This window comes from Lissotriton vulgaris, chromosome 1_1 (genome assembly GCF_964263255.1).
Source record: "Lissotriton vulgaris chromosome 1_1, aLisVul1.2, whole genome shotgun sequence".
NCBI lineage: Eukaryota > Metazoa > Chordata > Amphibia > Caudata > Salamandridae > Lissotriton > Lissotriton vulgaris.
The window spans coordinates 1,452,444,037-1,452,467,259 of NC_141685.1; positions in this window are offsets into that span (position 1 = coordinate 1,452,444,037).

A 23,223-nucleotide genomic window follows, 5' to 3' on the forward strand; every position below is an offset into this window, starting at 1 on the left:
ACCACCATATTACAGGTTGGGAGGATTGGCTTTCTGAATCTCACAGCCGAACCACGATACTGCCAGGCAACTCTGAGTGTGGCGGCCGTGGAGCGGGCCAATGAGGCTGTGGAAGACTCAGACCACCACTGAAACCTCCCGCCCAATTACAAGTTGCTTTACAGCTAGTGTGTCCTTGGTGGTCCAACCACCGTATCTAAGACGCCGGAAAGGAAGGCATATAAGGCCAAAACTCACCTTTACATGTCTTCTAGTGGCATGGAGCCCATCATGCAGGCCTGCATTTTCTCTACCTCTTCAACTACTGTAAAAACCCTGTCCGTTGTGGTCAAAATATGCAGTTAGTCCTATAACTACCCAATACCATTGACCCCTCTGCAAAACAATGCACTGCTATGGACAAGGCAAGGGAGGTGGGGTAATCAAGTAATAAACACATATACAGGGACCCTGTCTGGGATTTTTTCGTATAATCAATCACAAATGCATCTGTAGGATGCCCTCCTCCGCCAAAACACTGGTATTGCCTAGAAATACTGTACACAAATGGGCATGTGTTTACACATTCTGAACACTGATAGTGATGAAGCGTACATGATTTTGTGTCCCACAACACCACCTCTTCTACAATATCACACCTATTAATCTCTGTCACCTATAACCTTTGCCCTTTCTCACTTGTCTTCCATGCCACTACTGATCTTCACTTATAATGCAGGGTACCCCTACTCAAATATTTGTAAAGTCATATTGAAGTGGCTACAACTACCATGAGGCCTTGTCACCCCAACACTGACTAAGAGTCTATACTCCTTTTTTCCCTTCTCACTTGTCTCCCATTTCACTACTGGAGTTCACAAGTAATGTAGCTTACTGGGACTCAAATATTGCTAAGGTGACATTGAACTGACTACAAAAATCGTGAGGCCTTGTAACCTCAACACTAACCAAGATGCTACACTCCTAAACAAGTTTACTTTATTTCGGTCATTATGACCATAAAAGTGCAAATGCCTACAGTACATGCAAAATAAAAGCAAACATACAAGGTTCAGTAACCGTAGGTTTACAGAGACCAAGTTGGATGGTATTCCTAGGCAGCAATGTAACGGCCATCAAGGGGCAGATGCATATAGAGAGCTAAGTGGCTACATGATGTAAAAGACCAAACTAAGGGGCCGATTAGTATTGCGGACGGAAAGCGTCCTGACCGCCAGTCCCGCGGCAATTGACCGTCTAACCTCCCCATGGTGAAACCGGCGGTGCAATTATGATTCCCCTCCAGCAAAACCCGACCGCGGAGGACGGATGACATCAAAGTGGCCACGGTAACATGCTCAACCACCGACAGTGCAGCGGAATGACCGGCCGCGCTATTAGGATTACACCGCCAGGGCAAAGTAAAGAATCCCCCTCCACGACCGTCGCGGAAAATAACATGGGCAAATGTAAGTAACAGCCAATCCCCCACGGCAGTCTGACCGCAAACCAAATGGCGGCAGCAAGGCACTATGCAATCCATCAAATCAGGACACAAATCTACCAAGAAAACACCCCTCCCCCAATAACTCACATCAAACACACAGCCCCATGGTGGAACACTTGACAGGCAAGGGTCCACACCCACAACATACCTGTCTGCAAGATCCCATTGGGACACAGCCACAAAGACAAAAATAAAAGGAGCCCCTCCCATCCCCACAATCCTTTGCATCACAGCAGAATCTAGAAAAAGAGGCTCACAGCAGAATTTAGAGGAAGAGGCACACAGCAGAGCACAACACTACATACAAAGCAGAGCACAGCACCACAAACACCAATAGCCAGACAACAACCTGCACATCAACACACACACCTCACCATCCACCACAACACCATCACAACAAACCACACACCTGCACCCCCAACACCCTGCACAGCACACACCATGGCCCACAAGAAACAGCTAAAATTCACAGAGAGTGAGCTGAAAGTCATGGTGGATGAGATCATCTGCGTAGAACCCAACCTGTTTGGAAACCTTGTACAACAGACCAGACAGGCCAACAAAACCAAAATGTGGGAAAGGATAGTCACCAGAGTGAACGCATCAGGGACCGCACCATGCAACAAAAGTGAAATCCAGAGGTGGTGGCACGACCTCATGGCAAAGGTGAAGTCAATGAGAGCCAAGAACCGCGAGCGGGCCGACCGTACTGGCGCAGGAAGTCCCATCCAGCCAATACCATACACTGAATGGGAGGAAAAGGTGCTTGGAATACTGCACCCGGAGAGCCTGGAAGGAATAGCTGAGGGAATGGAGGCTGGTAAGTACAACCTAATGACCACAATCACAATGTCAAGTACTGCCGTGCACAACAGCTAAGGTACTCCGCCTAGGCCCCACACCATGCATGTTGAGCACACATACATCCAAATGTGTGAATGTCAGGGCCAAAATACATCCACCATGACCACCCACACACAGAGCAACCACCATTTCCTGGGTCACATTTGGCTAAGCAGCCAGCACTACAACTCCCAACAGGCCCCCTTCACCCACAGCCCAGCAAGATGGAGTCCCCCACCATGTGCTAGCCTCACCAAAGTAACAGGTAGGTAGCCATCTTCACAGGGAGGGGGGTACCTGGTTGAGGGGCCATGACTACAACTCCCAACAGGCCCCCTCCACCCACAGCCCAGCAAGATGCAGTCCCCCACCATGTGCAAGCCTCACCAAAGTAACAGGTAGGTAGCCATCTTCACAGGGAGGGGTGTACTTGGTTGAGGGGCCAGCACTACAATTCCCAACAGGTCCCCTTCACCCACTGCCCAGCAAGATGGAGTCCCCCACCATGTGCTATCAATGCAATCCCTCTCACCAAAGTAACAGGTAGGTAACCATCTTCACAGGGAGGGGTGTACTTGATTGAGGGGCCAGCACTATAACTCCCAACAGGCCCCCTTCACCCACAGCCCAGCAAGATGGAGTCCCTCACCATGTGCTAGCCTCAGCAAAGTACCAGGTAGGTAGCCATCTTCACAGGGAGGGGTATACTTGGTTGATGGGCCAGCACTACAACTCCCAAAAGGCCCCCTTCACCTACAGCCCAGCAAGATGGAGTCCCTCACCATGTGCTAGCCTCACCAAAGTAACAGGTAGGTAGCCATCTTCACAGGGAGGGGTGTACTTGGTTGAGGGGCCAGCACTACAACTCCCAACAGGCCCCCTTCACCCACAGCCCAGCAAGATGGAGTCCCCCACCATGTGCTAGCCTCACCAAAGTAACAGGTAGGTAGCCATCTTCACAGGGAGGGGGGTCCTTGGTTGAGGGGCCCAGCACTCCAACTCCCAACAGGCCCTCTTCACCCCAGCCCAGCAAGATGGAGTCCCCCACCATGTGCTAGCAATGCAAACCCTCTCACCGGAGTAACAGGTAGGGTGCCATCTTCACAGGGAGGGGTGTACTTGGTTGAGGGGCCAGCACTACAACTCCTAACAGGCCCCCTTCACCCACAGCCCAGCAAGATGGAGTCCCTCACCATGTGCTAGCCTCACCAAAGTAACAGGTAGGTAGCCATCTTCACAGGGAGGGGTGTACTTGGTTGAGGGGCCAGAACTACAACTCCCAACAGGCCCCCTTCATCCACAGCCCAGCAAGATGTAGTCCCTCACCATGTGCTAGCCTCAGCAAAGTACCAGGTAGGCAGCCATCTTCACAGGGAGGGGTATACTTGGTTGATGGGCCAGCACTACAACTCCCAAAAGGCCCCCTTCACCTACAGCCCAGCAAGATGGAGTCCCTCACCATGTGCTAGCCTCACCAAAGTAACAGGTAGGTAGCCATCTTCACAGGGAGGGGTGTACTTGGTTGAGGGGCCAGAACTACAACTCCCAACAGGCCCCCTTCACCTACAGCCCAGCAAGATGGAGTCCCTCACCATGTGCTAGCCTCACCAAAGTACCAGGTAGGTAGCCATCTTCACAGGGAGGGGTATACTTGGTTGAGGGGCCAGCACTACAACTCCCAACAGGCCCCCTTCATCCACAGCCCAGCAAGATAGAGTCCCCCACCAAGTGCTAGCCGCACCAAAGTAACAGGTAGGTAGCCATCTTCACAGCGAGAGGTGTACTTGGTTGAGGGGCCAGCACTACAACTCCCAACAGGCCCCCTTCACCCACAGCCCAGCAAGATGGAGTCTCCCCCCATGTGCTAGCCTCGCTAAAGTAACAGGTAGGTAGCAATCTTCACAGGGAGGGGTGTACTTGGTTGAGGGGGCAGCACTACAACTCCCAACAGGCCCCCTTCACCCACAGCCCAGCAAGATGGAGTCCCCCACCATGTGCTAGCCTCACCAAAGTAACAGGTAGGTAGCCATCTTCACAGGAAGAGGGTCCTTGGTTGAGGGGCCCAGCACTCCAACTCCCAACAGGCCCTCTTCACCCCAGCCCAGCAAGATGGAGTCCCCCACCATGTGCTAGCAATGCAAACCCTCTCACCGGAGTAACAGGTAGGGTGCCATCTTCACAGGGAGGGGTGTACTTGGTTGAGGGGCCAGCACTACAACTCCCAACAGGCCCCCTTCACCCACAGCCCAGCAAGATGGAGTCCCTCACCATGTGCTAGCCTCACCAAAGTAACAGGTAGGTAGCCATCTTCACAGGGAGGGGTGTACTTGGTTGAGGGGCCAGAACTACAACTCCCAACAGGCCCCCTTCATCCACAGCCCAGCAAGATGTAGTCCCTCACCAGGTGCTAGCCTCACCAAAGTAACAGGTAGGTAGCCATCTTCACAGGGAGGGTTGTACTTGGTTGAGGGGCCAGCACTACAACTCCCAACAGGCCCCCTTCACCCACAGCCCAGCAAGATGGAGTCCCTCACCATGGGCTAGCCTCACCTAAGTAACAGGTAGGTAGCCATCTTCACAGGGAGGGTTGTACTTGGTTGAGGGGCCAGCACTACAACTCCCAACAGGCCCCCTTCACCCACAGCCCGGCAAGATATAGTCCCTCACCATGTGCTAGCCTCACCTAAGTAACAGGTAGGTAGCCATCGTAACAGGGAGGGGTGTACTTGGTTGAGAGGCTAGCAATGCAACTCCCAACAGGCCCCCTTCACCCACAGCCCAGCAAGATGGAGTCCCCCACCATGTGCTAGCCTCACCAACGTAACAGGTAGGTAGCCATATTTACAGGGAGGGGTGTACTTGGTTGAGGGGCCAGCCCTACAACTCCAAACAGGCCCCCTTCACCCACAGCCCAGCAAGATGGAGTCCCCCACCATGTGCTGGCCTCACCAAAGTAACAGGCAGGTAGCCATCTTCACAGGGAGGGGTGTACTTGGTTGAGGGGCCAGCACTACAAATCCCAACAGGCCCCCTTCACCCACAGCCCAGCAATATTGAGTCCCCCACCATGTGCTAGCAATGCAACCCCTCCCACCAAAGTAACAGGTAGGTAGCCATCTTCACAGGGATGGGTGTACTTGGTTGAGGGGCCAGCACTACAATTCAAAACAGGCCCCCTTCACCCACAGCCCAGCAAGATGGAGTCCCTCACCATGTGCTAGCCTCACCAAAGTAACAGGTAGGTAGCCATCTTCACAGGGATGAGTGTACTTGGTTGAGGGGCCAGAACTACAATTCCAAATAGGTCCCTTCACCCACAGCCCAGCAAGATGGAGTCCCTCACCATGTGCTAGCCTCACCAAAGTAACAGGTAGGTGGCCATCTTCACAGGGAGGGGTGTACTTGGTTGAGGGGCCAGCACTACTACTCCCAACAGACCCCTTTCACCACAGCCCAGCAAGATATAGTCCCTCACCATGTGCTAGCCTCACCTAAGTAACAGGTAGGTAGCCATCTTCACAGGGAGGGGTGTACTTGGTTGAGAGGCTAGCACTACAACTCCCAACAGGCCCCCTTCACCCACAGCCCAGCAAGATGAATTCCCCCACCATGTGCCAGCCTCACCAAATTAACAGGTAGGTAGCCATCTTCACAGGGAGGGGTGCACCTGGTTGAGCGGCCAGCACAGTCTGACACCTAGCCAAGTGGTATATGCCACCCAAACCCGTCATGGTGCCCAGTACTGTGTACCACAACAATGTGATGCTTACGTCAATCTTATGCTGCATGACATGACATCTCGATTGTCACAACAACCAACCTGTGCAGTACACATCAATGACTCACTATCATTTGTACAACAGGTGATCGTGAACTGGCGGAAATGTCAGCAACCCGCAACACCAGGAACCCCCCTCAGACCATGGACTCTCTGGAGCTGAAGACCTCGAGGCCTCGGATGCCGTGGAAGTGGCCAGTACACCAGTGTCGCCAGTTCCTCCATGGTCCAAGGACATTGCTGTCACCACTACCTTGACCACAACACCAACAGTGGCCCCTGCCGTCGGGACCTGTACTGCCACTACCACCACCACCACCACCATTGCAACAAGTCTACCCTGTCCCACCCTCCCTGACCCATTGGACAATGAAACACCCACCACATCCCAGGAGAACAGGGAGAGTCTCCGGTCTAGGACCAAGGTCAGGCAACAGGTACCAGACAGGAGGGCAGGTGACCAGCAACATCCACCCAATTGTGGTGCCGAGGTCCTGGATGCCATCAACAGGGTTGTGGACGTACCTGAATTACAAGAACAAGAACTCATCTTTACTATATTGTGACAATTGGTGGAAACACTGGCATATATAGCAATATTGTAATCCAGGTGTGCTAAGGAGTATTGCAGGACATCATGGGTCAGCAAGCAGCGTCTCAGAGGGAGCAGCCTGCAGCCCATATACCAACTCCCCCACCCCGAGTGGCCTGCAGAATGTCATTACACAAACATCCCCGGAGGCCACAGAGAGGGATGTGGCCCCAGAGCATGCTGTCCCCATAGCAATCCCCCTCCGGCCAAAATACAGAGGGGACGTCAGAGGAAACAGCCAGCTGAAACCAGTGGCAAAGCACCAGCCAGCTACCAGACGAGGAGCCAGCGCTGACTTCATCATTCCCTGAGCCTGCGCTTCACTCTGCTGACTATCCTCCCCCACAACGCCAGGCCATCGCTTTTATGTGTTGTACTGGGTTTCCACGACGATGTTCTCATCTACCATGACTTTCAACTTGATGATCCCCACTCACCCATCTTGTAAATATGCACTCCACCAACACTGCCACCATTGTAAATAACACCCTTGAAACACTCATGTCTGTGTGTACTCCATGTTTAAGTCACAGGGTGTACAATTATGTAAATGTTACCATGTCCAAGGAGCAATACTTGTCTGTACTCATGTTGAAAAAGAAGCGACCTAGGGAGAACAAGAGCACAACATACACATGTCAGGAAACTGCATCACAGCCTTCACACCACACCGCATTTCACGGCTGTGCTAGCTATCCACTCCACAATTTTCACCAGTCACAACATACCCATTCGTTTGCTGTGCATAACTACCAAGTCCCACACACATTTGCCAGCACCACAGAGCCAACCACAGGCAGCAGTCACAACAAACATCCAGACATCATCACCAACCACCCCTCCCGCATAACACTGTACGTTGACACCCACCTACAAGGGAAGTAGCGCTCAATGAGCTGGCGTCTCTGGTCCACACCTTCCTCCTCTCCACTATCATCATCACTGGACACGGGCGGGATAGCATGCGGAGCCACTTGTTGGTCTGCAGGGTCCAGGATCAGGGGAATGTCCTTGCGCAGGGCCAGGTTGTGGAGCATGCTGCAGGCGACCACGATTTTGCAGACCTTTGCGTGTAAGGCAGGGCCCCTCTGGTCTTGTCCAGGCAACGGAACCTTGACTTCAGCAGCCCGAATGTGCGCTCCACCACCCGACGTGTCTTGCCATGTGCCACATTGTATCGCTGTTCGCCAGGGGTAGTGGGATTCCGTACTGGGCTCAACAACCATGGGCGGTTTGGATACGCAGAGTCACCTATGGGAGAGGTGGACAGGCACATACAACATTACCACTGTGGTTGGGGTCAGCAGGGCACACATACAACACAGTATTTGACACTTACAACTCACCAACAAGCCATCCACGTTCCGGATGCATATTCGCCATTAATCGGAGCACAATTTTGCTCCGCAGGACGTGGGAGTCATGTGCAGAGCCTGGAAATCTGGCACACACATGCGAGATTATCTGATTGGCCTGGCACACCACTTGGACGTTGATGGAGTGGTAATGCTTCCTATTACGATAAATGTATTCACGAGCATGTGGTGGAATCAGACAAATATGTGTGCCATCAATGGCACCCACCACATGTGGAATCCGACCCAGAGCATATAAATCAGCCTTCACAGCTGGCAATTCCACTGCCACAGGAAAATGGATATATTCATTCTTAAACAGCATCATGGCTACCAGGACATCACACAGTACGGTGGTGTGGTCTGTGGAATGACGTGACGTGACAGTGCGCCGTTTCTGCTGTTCACTCCCCCACTTGCGTTGCCACTCTCACCACAGTCACTTTTTGTAGAGCACCAAGTTTTTCTATGGTTGTCACCTAATTGAGTTTATGCAGTGCTGCTTATAACTGTATAATCCGACCATGAATTTACATTATAAAACAAGATGATTTACTACCTTGTCTGAAATTCAAAGAGTGTTCTCCTTTTTCCTTGCTAGCAATGCGATGGGCATGCATATTTAATTGACTGTTTATTATTACCTATTGGGACACTGTTTTTTGACTGCATCTTCCTTACCCAGTCCTGATTAGGTATATGGGTCACACTCCTGTATTTTGTACTACACCTGTGTACTTGCCACACATTGACATCCCCACAATGACGTCACAGACATCTGTATGCCCAAAGGCACGTTCCCACATGTAGCACAGACAGCCTTGATTGTGCAACATACACCTCATGTGTAGATCTACATTCACACAGGCTCCAATCTTTGTGCTGCACCATGCCAATAGATAAATACACAGTCCATGAGGTCATGCACCTCTGACTATACTTGCATAGGCTGGACAAGGACACATGAGAGGGCAATCTATCAGGCAAACATCACACAGCAGCAAATTCATAGTGCATCCATCTCATCGTCACATATAGTTTCACATACCATGCACAGACACACATGTAACACAATCTGCAGGTCCATAGTAACAATAATCTGTGTCAATGTAAACCAACAACCCATGTCACATGTGAGCCACCACATCACTACATTGTCACAGATGTGCACTGGCCTGGCATGTGCACTCAGCACTGGTCTGGATGTGTAACATGCAATGTTAGCACTGCCCTGTTGCATGATCATGGTGGCCAATGGACACCCTTGGACAGCGCCTGCGACACAGCATGAAGTGTTTGCAGGTACCATGTACCTGCTCAGCTACCTATGTCCAATTGTCAACACGGAATGTGTGCCTGACCATGCAGTAATTGGCCTCGCGCTGGCAGTACATGCCTGCCGCAATTTCAAAACTTGCATTCAGCCTCCACGGATGCTTCTCCCATTGGCTGTTGAATAGGGTGCAATGGGGGGGACACATCGGCTCGGTCATGCGTGCGCTGCCACTAGGGTGCATCTTACAAATGCATACAGTTCCTGGCACCGAAATGGAGGTTCACGCATGCCGCGTGGGCGGGGCGGGCTTTCCACAACAGTCAATTCTGCATTGTGAAATGGCAGTTGGTATGTCCCTCCATGCAGATAGCGGTACCCACCACCGTTCCCCCGCAGTGACTCACCGCCCATGCGGTGGGTAACCGCCCATGCCCATTCAGTAGAGTGGTGAGTAGAGCGGTGAGTCACCGCCGGGGTACAGTGGTGGGTACCGCTATCTGCATGGCGGGCCCCTGGACTGAATGGACATGGGCGGTTACCCACAGCATGGGCGGTAAATCACTGCCGGGGAACGGCGGTGGGTACCGCTATCTGCATGGCGGGCCCCTGGACTGAATGGGCATGGGCGGTTACCCACCGCATGGGCGGTGATTCACTGGTACCGCTATCTGCATGGCGGGCGGCGGTGGGTTCTGCTATGTGACTCAATGGGGGGATAACAACTGGCATTGCCACTTGCACATTCATATGTATCTGTTAGCCTGCCCCACCCCCGCGGAATGTGTGCTCCGCCATTGCGATACCAGCAAGTGATGTATTTCAAAAGATGCACCATCGCGGTAGCGCGCACATGCGGTTGGCGGTGTTTGACCGTGATGGTCCTCGCAATTGCAGCCAATGGTAACAGGTACCGCGGGACACGTACGCGATTTTCCAAAATGCGGAAGCCGTGCACCGCCACAGCGGGCCAGTCATTGGATAATTTCGAATGAGGCAGTCCGGGAACACCAATTGCTGCTGACGTGTGCCACTGATATCAGCTCAGGCCCCTATAAATGTGTGAGTCTGAGCACCACACATCCACTGCTTCCAGCGACTGCTGCCTGCACCCATCACCTCAACCTGTTGCTGCTGCCCACACCACCAACTGGTGCCTGCACCCATCACCTCAACCTGCTGCTGCTACCCACTTCACCAACTGCTGCCTGCACCCATCACCTCGACCTGCTGCTGCTGCCCACTCCACCAACTGCTGCCTGCACCCATCACCTCGACCTGCTGCTGCTGCCCACTCCACCAACTGCTGCCAGCACCCATCACCTCGACCTGCTGCTGCTGCCCACTCCACCAACTGCTGCCTGCACCCATCAACTCGACCTGCTGCTGCTGCCCACTCCACCAACTGCTGCTGTTGTGCCAGCGTCCTGGACCTTGCCATGCCGGGAGTTGGACAGATCCGGTCCTGTCCCGTCAGTGCAGAGGAGCTGGAGGTCCTTGTGGACGGTGTGCTCAGCCACTATGAACGTCTCTACGGTGCCCCAGGACAGGCGGTAAGTGCAGTGGGGGACATGTTGGTGTGCATGAGCTGGTCCCTGACTCCTGGTGTCTGCAATCTAGGCGGTGTTCTGTGGGAGGCAGTGTTGGTATGCCCCAGCAGGCCAGGAACGCTGTGATGTGTTCCTGGTTATGTCACTGACTGATTGACCTCTATGCTGCGCAGTGTTATCTTTGAGGGGTAACAAACATGACATGTGTAGTCTTGTGGCTGTGCTGTGTTACGACCGATCACAGCTATCTTGTGTGTGTGTGCCTCACCTGCTATCCATGAAGGAATAAAGGCATATTGTCCTGTCAGTCACATATGTTGTACTGTGCATGGCTGATGACAGATACCTGTACCTTCGATCTGTGTGAAGGGCCAACTGTTCACTGACTTGCCCCCTCTTGTCGTCTCCCATTACGGTAGGTCAAGCTGCACCATCGCAAGGCCGTGTGGAGGGCCATAGCACGTGATGTACGGGCAGTGGGGGTGCGCAACAGGTGACACAAACACTGCCACAAGCGGTGGGACATCTCCAGGCTCAGCAAGACTGTGGCGGGGATGACACTGGGGCAGATTCCAAGATCAGGCCGGCTTGCACGACGTACCATGACCCCTCTAATGCTACGTATCATCGCTGTGACACATCCTGACCTGGCCGCACAGCTGAGAGGGGAGGAGCAGAAGCAAACTAGCGGGGAGCACACTGACATGGGTTTGTGACTTGGGAGTGCATGCATGTATTGCTGGTCAGACACAGTAGTGACATCCATGGTGTATATGGTGTGCTGCTATTGCATGTTGTTGGATTTTTGGAGTGAGAGTCAGCATCCATGTCAGCCAGCTGGACATACCAGTTGCATTGTAGTGCAGGGGCCCAGGACATGTCATTCATGTCTGTGGTCCCATGGCATCACATGTGTGGTGGTCTGCAAGCACTTGCCCAGTTTGTTTCATGTACATGTGTCACAGGGCCCACTCATTCGTTGATGTGAGGATGTCTGGGAGGGATGGTTCATGTGCAGGATGGGTTCGACATGTTGTCCAGCAGTCAAGGAAGCTTTAATTTTGTAATTTGCAGTTAGTGAGTGTGGCACTTAGGTATACCTCTGATCTCTCTCTTTCAGCTTTGGACGAAGGCACTGACAGACAAACGACGGAGGGAAGTGGTGGCAATGCATCCGGATCAGAGACCACACAAACACAGACTGACATGGAACAGAGCAGCCCCGGAGAGGGGGACAGAACTACCCCTGAGGACTCACATGTGGAGACACCATCGTCATCATCTTCAGACAGCAATGGTTAGTCTGCACTGTTGGTAGACACAGGGAGTGGACAATCTACACCTTCAGTCGGTACACAGCACACTGGGCCCACACTGCCACCAACTGCAAAAAGTACTGCTCGTGCTCGCAAGAGTAGGGGGAGCAGAGTGGCCTTTGGTGCAGGCACCACTGCCCCTGCCCCTGTGACACAAACTGCCCTTAGTGCTGAGGCAGTTGATCTGCTGCGACAGCTGTGTGTAGGGCAAACAAACATGATAAATGTATTCCTGGACCATGATAGGAAGTTGGGGCAGGTGGTAGCATTCATGGAGGGGATGCATGGTGATGTTGCTGGACTCCACAGGACAGTGCAGTCCTTATCCAACACAGTGTCTGCAGCCATTCAACAGTCACATGGACAAGGTTCTACTTCAGTTCCCCCATCCACACCACTTAGTGTCTGAGGGCAGAGTGACACTTCAGAACATGCATCATTTTCAGGGTATTGCACTAGAAGCAGCCACAGGCAGCAGGGCAGGCAACGGAGGCCAGAGACACCATCCCCTGGAAAAGGGAAATCTTTCACAGAACAAAACATCAGCTACCCTAGAGATGACACACAGGACCCTCAAGGGGTGATGGGGGGCACAGATTCACAGGACACACAGGCATCCCCCTCAAAAGGTACTCACAAGGAGCAGGCCCCTCCCAAGGACCAGGCCCCTACAAAGGACAGTGCACCTCCCAAAGACAGGGCACCTCCCAAGGACAGGGCACCTCCCAAGGACAGGGTACCTCCCAAGGACAGGACACCTCCCAAGGACCAGGCCCCTACAAAGGACAGGGCACCTCCCAAGGACAGGGCACCTCTCATGGACAGGGCACTTCCCAAGGACAGGGCACCTCCCAAGGACAGGGCAACTCCCAAGGATAGGGCACCTCCCAAGGACATGGCACCTCCCAGGGACAGAGCACCGCCCACAGATAAGGCACATTCCAAAGACAGGACACCTCCTAAGGCCAATGCGTCTCCCACAGCCAAGGCTACTCCAAGTGAGCAGGTACCTCCCAAGGCCAAGGCGTCTCCCATGGACAGGACATCCACCAAGGACAGATATCCATCACTCAGGCGTCCCCTGAATCTGGTGTTGGTGAAGGAACGTAAAGCACATGTGTCAGAGGTGGAGGCCCCCATACCTCTACTCCCATCCACACCCCGGTGAAGCGGAGGAAGGAGTATACTGTTGTTGCATCCCCCATTACACATGATGCAGAGGGCAGGAGGCAGGGCCAGAGCAAGCGTCAAGCAGGTTCCAGCATGTCCCCAGAGAGCAGACCCGCACATGCACATGATCCAACCTTGATGGGTGATGTTTCAGATGAGGCCGCACCACTTACCAGTCCAGTCATGTCCAGGGTGCCCTTCCGAATCCCCAAGAAAAGGAAACACACACCGGTAACACCTGACCGCACAACTACAGCTGTCCCCAGCTCCCAGTGCCACCCAGCCTCCTGGCCCATACAGCCCTGTAGCTCATCATTTCAGTGGTCTTAGTGGGTCAGCTGCAGTTCACTCTCATGTGTCTGATAGTGGCACTGCGTCTGTTGTTCGCTGTCATGCCTCATGTAGTAGCACTGTGTCAGTTGTGCCCTCTCCTGTTTCAGGTACTGCCACTGTGGGTGTCCGCCAATCTCAGGTCTCAGATGCTGGCATGGTATTTGTTGGTCAGTGTCCAGGGACAGGTCCTGGCAGTGTGTCAGGGTCTTTCGCTCATGTGTCAGTCACTTCAGCTGTGGCTGATTCCCACACTCCTGTATCAGGTCCTGGCAGTGTGTCAGGGTCAGTCGCTCATGTGTCAGTCACTAGAGCTGTGGCTGTTTCCCACACTCCTGTATCAGGTCCCAGCAGTGTGCCAGGGTCTGTTGCTCATGTGTCAGTCACTAGAGCTGTGGCTGTTACTCACACTCCTGTATCAGGTCCTGCCACTGTGTCTGAAGCTACGAGGTCCCACAGTCCACCTGATTCTGTGCTGTGAGGTGCAGTTCCCATCACTCAAATCTTATTGTACTTGATGTCTGGACTGTTCATTGTAACCACCCTTGCAATATTCTTGTCCATGGGACTGTCCGTATGACACACGTCCTTGTGCTGCCTCTGATGTACCTACTCTGTTCTGGCCACTGGTCCTGTTAGCAATGTAATGCAGTTTGCCCCTCATTTATGCTGCCTCAGATGTACCTACTCTGTTCTGGCCACTGGCCCTGTTAGCAATGTGATGCACTGTGCCCCTCACTTGTGCTGCCTCAGATGTACCTGCTCTGTTCTGGCCACTGACCCTGTTAGCAATGTAATAGAGTTTGCCCCTCACTTGTGCTGCCTCAGATGTACCTGCTCTGTTCTGTACCATGGGCTGTTGATGCACTGTGCCCCTCACTTGTGCTGCCTCAGATGTACCTGCTCTGTTCTGGCCACTGGCCCTGTTAGCAATGTAATGCAGTTTGCCCCTCACTTGTGCTGCCTCAGATGTACCTGCTCTGTTCTGTACCATGGACTGTTGATGCACTGTGCCCCTCACTTGTGCTGCTTCAGATGTACCTGCTCGGTTCTGGCCACTGGCCCTGTTAGCAATGTGATGCACTGTGCCCCTCACTTGTGCTGCCTCAGATGTAATGCTCTGTTCTATACCATGGACTGTTGATGCAGTTTGCCCCTCACTTGTGCTGCCTCTGATGTACCTGCTCTGTTCTGGCCACTGGCCCTGTTAGTAATGTAATGCAGTTTGCCCCTCACGTGTGCTGCCTCAGATGTACCTGCTCTGTTCTGTACCATGGACTGTTGATGCACTGTGTCCCTCACTTGTGCTGCCTCAGATGTACCTGCTCTGTTCTGGCCACTGGCCCTGTTAGCAATGTGATGCACTGTGCCCCTCACTTGTGCTGACTCAGATGTACCTGCTCTGTTCTGGCCACTGGCCCTGTTAGCAATGTGATGCACTGTGCCCCTCACTTGTGCTGCCTCAGATGTACCTGCTCTGTTCTGGCCACTGGCCCTGTTTGCAATGTGATGCAGTTTGCCCCTCACTTGTGCTGCCTCAGATGTACCTGCTCTGTTCTGTACCATGGACTGTTGATGCACTGTGCCCCTCACTTGTGCTGCCTCAGATGTACCTGCTCTATTCTGGCCACTCGCCCTGTTAGCAATGTGATGCACTGTGCCCCTCACTTGTGCTGCCTCAGATGTACCTGCTCTGTTCTGTACCATGGACTGTTGGTGCAGTTTGCCCATCCCTTGTGCTGCCTCTGATGTACCTGCTCTGTTCTGGCCACTGGCCCTGTTAGCAATGTAATGCAGTTTGCCCCTCACTTGTGTTGCCTCAGATGTACCTGCTCTGTTCTGTACCATGGACTGTTGATGCACTGTGCCCCTCACTTGTGCTGCCTCAGATGTACCTGCTCTGTTCTGGCCACTGGCCCTGTTAGCAATGTAATGCAGTGTGTTCTCACTTGTGCTGCCTCATATGTACCTGCTCTGTTCTGGCCACTGGCCCTGTTAGCAATTCCATGCACTGTGCCCCTCACTTGTGCTGCCTCAGGTGTACCTGCTCTGTTCTGGCCACTGGTCCTGTTAGCAATGTAATGCAGTTTGCCCCTCACTTGTGATGCCTCAGATGTACATGCTCTGTTCTGACCATGGCCCTGTTAGCAATGTGATGCACTGTGCCCCTCACTTGTGCTGCCTCAGATGTACCTGCTCTGTTCTGGCCACTGGCCCTGTTAGCAAGGTAATGCAGTTTGTCCCTCACTTGTGCTGACTCAGATGTACCTGCTCTGTTCTGGCCACTGGCCCTGTTAGCAATGTGATGCACTGTGCCCCTCACTTGTGCTGCCTCAGATGTACCTGCTCTGTTCTGGCCACTGCCCCTGTTAGCAATGTAATGCAGTTTGCCCCTCACTTGTGCTGCCTCAGATGTACCTGCTCTGTTCTGTACCATGGACTGTCGATGCACCGTGCCCCTCACTTGTGCTGCCTCAGATGTACCTGCTCTGTTCTGGCCACTGGCCCTGTTAGCAATGTAATGCAGTTTGCCCCTCACTTGTGCTGCCTCAGATGTACCTGCTCTGTTCTGGCCACTGGCCCTGTTAGCAACATAATGCAGTTTGCCCCTCACTGGTGCTGCCTCAGATGTACCTGCTCTGTTCTGGCCACTGGCCCTGTTAGCAATGTGATGCACTGTGCCCCTCACTTGTGCTGCCTCAGGTGTACCTGCTCTGTTCTGGCCACTGATCCTGTTAGAAATGTAATGCAGTTTGCTCCTCACTTGTGCTGCCTCAGATGTACCTGCTCTGTTCTGACCACTGGCCCTGTTAGCAATGTGATGCACTGTGCCCCTTACTTGTGCTGCCTCAGATGTACCTGCTCTGTTCTGGCCACTGGCCCTGTTAGCAATGTAATGCAGTTTGCCCCTCACTTGTGCTGCCTCAGATGTACCTGCTCTGTTCTGTACCATGGACTGTTGATGCACTGTGCCCCTCACTTGTGCTGCCTCAGATGTACCCGCTCTGTTCTGGCCACTGGCCCTGTTAGCAATGTGATGCACTGTGCCCCTCACTTGTGCTGCCTCAGATGTACCAGCTCTGTTCTGGCCACTGGCCCTGTTAGCAATGTGATGCACTGTGCCCCTCACTTGTGCTGCCTTAGGTGTACCTGCTCTCTATCTGTGCGATGTTTAACCCCTTGTCTGCTGGGGTAATTTTCCTGCTGTGCTGGGGGGCGGGGGGCTGCGCACAGCGCCCCGGTTCTCATGACGAGCTGAGCTCGTCATGAGCTACAGTGCTCCTGTGCTCATGACGAGCTGAGCTCGTCACCGCCACACCCATTTCAATAGAACGTTCAGCACTGCAGGGGAGTTATCCCAGCGTGCGAGTGTTCTAATGGCCATGACGAGCTCAGCTCGTCATGAGCACCGGAGCACTGTAGCTCATGACGAGCTCAGCTCGTCATGAGCATGCAAGGGGTTAATAACTGCAGTTACTCATGTTGTGCACTTTGTCAGTGTCTGTGCTTGTTGTGTATTTGCATTGTGGATTTCTTGTGTTAACGACATGCCCTGTCTACCACAGATTAGTTCACAATGGTGACGCACCAGACAACTAGTGATGCGAGTTTTGATCATGTCCCCTGCACCGCTCAATATACATATATTACTGGTCCAGCCCAGCAAGAGTAAGGGAGTGACACCTCTGCCATTGATGGAAGGGTGGCAATGAACGCATATTTACTTACAGGAAGGCCTCTCAGGCATACAGGGCCGCTGGCGGGCATGTATATATGCAGGGACTGCCCAGATCGGTCCACCACGGCTGCCCACAACAGTAGCCCTCAGCTGGGACTGGACACCGGCCCCTCGGCCAGTACCCTAGTGCCCTCGTTGCTAATCCTACGCTGCTGGTGTGAATAGGTATGTTGTGGTGTGGTATGTGTGTATTGGCTACTTGCTTATCTGCGGCGGCGTCCACGATGGTGCATGACTTGCTAGAAGTGATGTACGAACAGGGCCGGGAGGGCGTGTAGGGCTGGGTCCATGGTGGCCGGCTCCGTGCGGTGGGTCTCGAGGCACTGCTTTCCCTCTCCGTTGTGGTGCTTCCGCCGTCTATGAGATGATGGTTTTTCCGCTGCGTTGGTCTGTTTTGTTTGCGACTACGTAATATGGTGTCCGGTCAGGACTTCATTCCGCATAGCGGTGAGGCTGGATTGGCTCCGTCCGCCGTGGTGTCTGGTTTGTTCCCGCGGCGGTTCACGTTTTTCCACGGCAGACGGGAAATATGCCCAGTTCGCCTTCCTAATATGGCGGATGGATGGCCCGCTGCTGGCAGACAGTGAGATGCATTTTCCGCCGCCTCCAGCACTGCGGTCAAGCATCCATCCGCCATCCTAATGGACCTCTAAGTTATAAGTTTAAACAATGGTATAACAACCCCAAAAAGTGCAAATGCATACAATACATAGGAGATAGAGCTAAGCATTCAAAATATAGTAGCTAGAGGCTCTCACATTCCATATTAAGTATTGATCCTAAATAATGATATAAGGGCCAAACAAGTGCTAATGCCTGCAATAAAAAAAGAGGTGAATGTAAATATACAAAGAGCAGTAGATCCAGATCATCAATGACCATCTTGGCAAGATTAATGAGCAATATTAAAACTGTTAAAAAGGCTTGCAGGGCAATTAAGAGCAATGTCCGCATAAGTCTTATGCTGTAGACTCTAAACAACAGGATCCGACATGCGGGCATAACGCTTGAAATAACGCTTGATCCAAGCTAAAAATACCTGTATACCTAAAAACACTTTAAAGGAATTATTTGAAAAGGAATGACATCAACTGAATTTTCATTACAGACCTCCTAATGATCCACATTTTACCAAGGAATTTGGTGACTTCACAGGCAATTAAAAGACTTGAATCATATTTTAAAATGCTGCAAGCTTCACTGTGGCAACGGGTACCAAACCCCCTGCACACAGGAGCTAACCACTTAATTCTCAGAAAATGGTATTTCGGGCCAGCGAAGAAAAAATGGCTGATTGACTCAGCAGCGAGGGGACAGCCTGGACATAGTTGTGATACAGAATGTGGCTGGCACCAAGAGGCAGTGAAAGTGTTCACAGGAAGATTAACTAAATCTAAATTGCATGTATAGCTTCCTATCCTGCGGAACTGTAATAACTTCCAAGTATTGTTCAAAGAAACCTGCCAATTTAAGTCCATAAAATCAAGTGTCAGATGGTCCCAAGATGGATAATAAATAGAAGACTGTGCCACCCAGTCCCAATATTGCTTCTTTATCAGGGCTTTACTAGATAGGGATGCTGAATTTTTGGCTTCCCATTCCCCTTCCAACCCTATGGAAGTGATCAGAGACTTCACCTTCGTCAACCAACCAATTTTCCTAAAGCGGTCAAGCATTAGAGGAAAGAAGTTGGCCTAATGGCTAGGGCGATCAACCTCATATCCGGGGAAACCGGATTCGAGTCTCACCAATAACGCTGAACATCCTATGATTCTTGACAAATTACTTAGAGCCATATGTAGGTAAAAATTATTTGCGTTTCTGAAATAGCGATTTTCTGAGAATCGCATTTTGAGAATGGTAAATTCCGATGTAGGTAAAATATCTAAAAAAAATAGCGACTCCCAAAAATTCACAGAATTTCATAGTGATTACTCAAATTGCGATTCCTTAATTGCGAGAACGCAATTAAGGAATCGCAATTCCAGGAATCTGCAAGTCAGGTGCAGAATGATAACAACACAACTAAGAAGTGTGACTGCCCCTGGTGCATCTAATTGCCAGAAGCTGAGTGAGAGCCAGAAGCTGAGTCAGAACCTGTGAGGAGGGTTGGAGATTTGTGCTCAGCAACTGAAAGCAGGAGAAATGGAGTACCAGGGGACTGAGAAGCAACAGGAACAAAATCCCAGAAAGAGGAAACAAAAATGTAGTGAAAGGGAGCTGGAGGTCCTCACCCAGGAAATAGTCAGCAGTCATGACCTCCTACTTGGAAAAAGTTTACTACGTGTGCCAGAGGCAAGAAAAAAAAAATATGGACTGACATCCAGGAAAAAGTAAATGCAATTGGCGTCACATACCGCTCAGTCGAAGACCTCAGAAAAAGGTGGTACGACATGTGGCAAAGGTCAAACGAGAGGGTGGCTTCAAGATTGGCTGAGGCCACCAGACCGGTGGTGGGAGGTCAACAGCACCAGACCCAACGCCCCTGGAGGAGCTGGTGGAGGGCACCCTTCAGCCTGAAAGTGTGAGAGGCATGGATGACCTGGACAGTTCCGAACACTCAAACACCAGACAAGGTAAGATGCATGCCAAAACCCCCTGATACATTCCCAACCCACTCACACCCCCAGACACCCAACCTGAGTGCAACTCCAGTTCATGTCCATAAGCACACCCAGAAATGCATTATGGGAGATTTAGTCACATGCACTGATACCTGGACCAGTGAGAGATAGCAAGGTGTAATAGGGATGAGTAATTCAGGAAATGAAGAAAACAGAGAGATAGTACTCATGTGAACTGACAATTGTAAACTTTAATGCATAACAAATGCGAGACAGTACACAGAATTAAATTTAAATTCACAGCACCACCAACAACACAGGAAACCATGGCAAAAGGGGTGGACACACCAGAAAATGAGGACGAGGCAGGGCAGGAGGAGCAGGGCGCAGCGAGATCAGCAAACCCTACGCAAGGCAGATGGTGCAACATAGTGGCACCACTACCACTGCTGGAGGCAGAGGCAACAGACACTGCAGGAGAGGCACAGCCAATCTAGAGGCAGCGTTCAGGACAGCAGACAACACAGTCCTCTGTACAATACAGAGAAGGGAGTGGTTCAAGATGCAGGGCACGACCCTCCGCCAGCACTGCTCCTGTCGACGAAGACACAGTGTTCTCTGGCCTTGAAGGCAGCATGCTGAAAGCACAGCGCCTGCAAGTGAAAGTATTAAGGTCAATACAGCGCCAATTGGCTGCATACAATCATTACATGACAGAGTTGCGGCTTGGTGTAATGGCCATGACAGGTGCATGGGTAGGACTGTGCAGGGAGATAAGGAGAGACAGAGCAGCCAGGTGCAGGGAGAAACATCGTCATCACACCCGGCTGGACTTGCACACAGAGCTATCAACCGCCAGTTCACCACCAAATCCTTGCTGGCCCGAAGATGTGTCAGTATGCAGCATGAGATGGCCCACTGCTGCCAGGACGTGGTCAGGGGCCTGGTGCGGGTTACACATGCTGTGGACAATATGCGCGCAGCTGCCACAGGTGGCATAGGGACACTTAGCACAATAGAAACAGACGGACAGTCCAGCAGGAGCAGCATCACTCCACCACTTCCAGCAGACAGACACCGGAATGCGCGCCAGGGGAGAGTAGATGCCGGCTCCAGGGAGGTCAGTGGGCAGCCTGAGCGAGGGGCAATAGGGCATGCACTTAGGAGGTGAAGAAACATCAGAGACTCATGGCAATATGTGAAGCAACACATTTCATATGGACTTATTGACTGATGGAAATACTTGCACTGTGGCACAAACATGTGCAAGCAATTACAATAAAGTTACGCTGTGTGACAGATATTTCCTGCAGCAAAGGAAATAAACATCACAGTTAAGCACCGTTCTGTGGCATTGTGTCCTCATTACTCACTTAGAAGTTGTTCTGTGTGATCTCATCTCATCTCAGGCACACAACAGCCGCTCTGGCACCACCTGCTGGTCTGCTATGTGAAGCTGGTTCCTCATCATCTGATGTGTCTAAATCTGTCAGGTCCACTGGGGTGCCCTTCTTGGTTGCGAAGTTGTATAGCATTGCACAGGCAACCACGATTTTCCAACATGTCTAAGGGCTCTACTGTAACGCACCTCCACTCTTATGGAGGCAGCAGAAATGGCTCTTAAGGATTCCGAAGGTCCTCTCAATGGCACAGAGAGTGGGTCTGTGGGTGCTGTTGTACCTCCGTTCTGCTGCTGTGGCTGGATTCAGGTACAGTGTGAGGATGTAGTCACATGCAGCATATGCACTGTCACCTGCAGAGTATAAGTAGATTTATGTTCAATACTGGCCTACCAGTTCAAACCTTTACTAGTTGTGTGGTTGTGAGCCATGCATTTACGTAGCAGGTAGCCGTCTCCAAACTCGCCATTGATGAGTCTGCGATTTAATCCACAGTGGCGAAACATGAATGAGTCGTGTGTTCTACCTGGGTATTTTGTCAAAATGACAGTGATTATATGTTTGTTGTTGCACACTACCTGGATGTTCAGGGAATGATATGACTTTCTGTTCTTAAACAGATACTAATTCTGTGATGGGGTGAGAGTGCGACATGGGTCCCATCTATGCAGCCAATGATGTGGGGAAATTGGGCAATTTGGTAGAATTCCTGCTTGGTCTGATCTAGTGCCTGTTGTGTGCTGGGAAATTGGATGTGCTGATGCAGCCTCTGGACCATCACATCAAGGAAACTGTGGAAGAAGCACTAAAGTGCACTCTGAGAGACCCCTCCTGCTGTGGCTATCACCCCCTGAAAACTCCCTGTTGCCAGGAGGTGCAGTGAGCACAGAACCTGGACACGGGTGGGAATGGTGTGTGCCCTGTGTGTGGGGTGTTCAATTATGGGTGTCAGCTCCTCGATCCAGGATGCTGTGTGGGTGCAGCCTGTAGTTCACATGGATGTCCTCCTTGGTCAGCTGGAAGAAGGTAATCTGTAGATCCTTTCCTGGCGTCTCCTTCTCTGTGCAGCATCTCTGATTTGCAGCCTCCTGGCTATCACATACAGGCCAGCCATAGTGGGAAGTCCCGGTGGCATTGTGGGCCTGTTTAAATAGGTAGCATCTGGTTACCTCCTGCTCAGAGTTGGTGGTAATTGAAAAGTGCAAAATTGCGAATTTCGTAAAATCGCTATTTACGACTTTTTGATACACCTCAATTTGCGAATTTGCATTTAGCGGGAACGGTATTAGCGATTATCACAAATGCTGTGCTGCAGATTACAATTTCGCAAGATAATTCGCAGAATCATTGGAACGCAAAAATGGTAATCGCTAAATTAGTGATTTCCATTTTTGCACACTGGAAACCTTTCCTACATAGGAAGTCTGTTTTGCAATCGCATACACCCTGATTTTTGTGAATAGCAGCGTTTGCGATTGCAAAACTGCTTCCTACATATGGCCCTAAATCTCCCTGTGCCTAACAAAAAAAAAATGAATGTGTCCTCATGTAACACAACTGGTGCTATGTAAAGCGTTCTGATACTCAATACCTTCGCGCTAAGCGTGAATATCTCCAAAAGCTAACACCTGCCCTGAGCAGTTCTTAGCCATGTTATCCAATGGGAGGTGGATAACATGGCTAAGAGCATTAGCTCGGTAATGCATGAATATCGCTGACTTTTCAGCGATATTCATGCATTGTGGGGATTTTTTATCGCATTTGCGATAAACCTTGGTAATACCAAGGTTTATTTCCGGTAAAAATCGCCACAGCTCAGCGGTAAAT